The sequence below is a fragment of the Penaeus monodon genome, chromosome 34 (genome assembly GCF_015228065.2).
Source record: "Penaeus monodon isolate SGIC_2016 chromosome 34, NSTDA_Pmon_1, whole genome shotgun sequence".
NCBI classification, from domain to species: domain Eukaryota; kingdom Metazoa; phylum Arthropoda; class Malacostraca; order Decapoda; family Penaeidae; genus Penaeus; species Penaeus monodon.
In genome coordinates, this window is record NC_051419.1 from 2,633,636 (window position 1) to 2,633,923 (window position 288).

The 288-nt window shown below is 33.0% G+C and overlaps 1 protein-coding gene across 1 annotated transcript in view; it reads left to right on the forward strand.

The window, feature by feature from the left end:
* Nucleotides 1-288, forward strand: part of LOC119594523 (mitogen-activated protein kinase kinase kinase 13-B-like) — a gene marked incomplete in the record, with an annotated part of 92,580 nt that overhangs the window by 21,246 nt on the left and 71,046 nt on the right.

Genomic DNA, 288 nt, shown 5'->3' on the forward strand with positions numbered 1-288 from the left:
AAGAAATACTGTAGCGAATGCGGTGATAACATTATTTTCACAAAATCTTTGATAAGGACGGTGATGAGAGAAATCAAGCGATGACAGAATAATGACTTGAAACGAAATAACAATGATGAGATGATAACACAGAAAGTAATGACAAAAACACAAAGACAAAGTATGAACATGTGTAAACGGAATTGCAAATCATAATGAATGATAAACGGAATGATATGCATAAGCAGAATTATGATAACAGAGTGAGAACGTAGAGAGAAGATTCCAATAACAGAACAACACAGAACA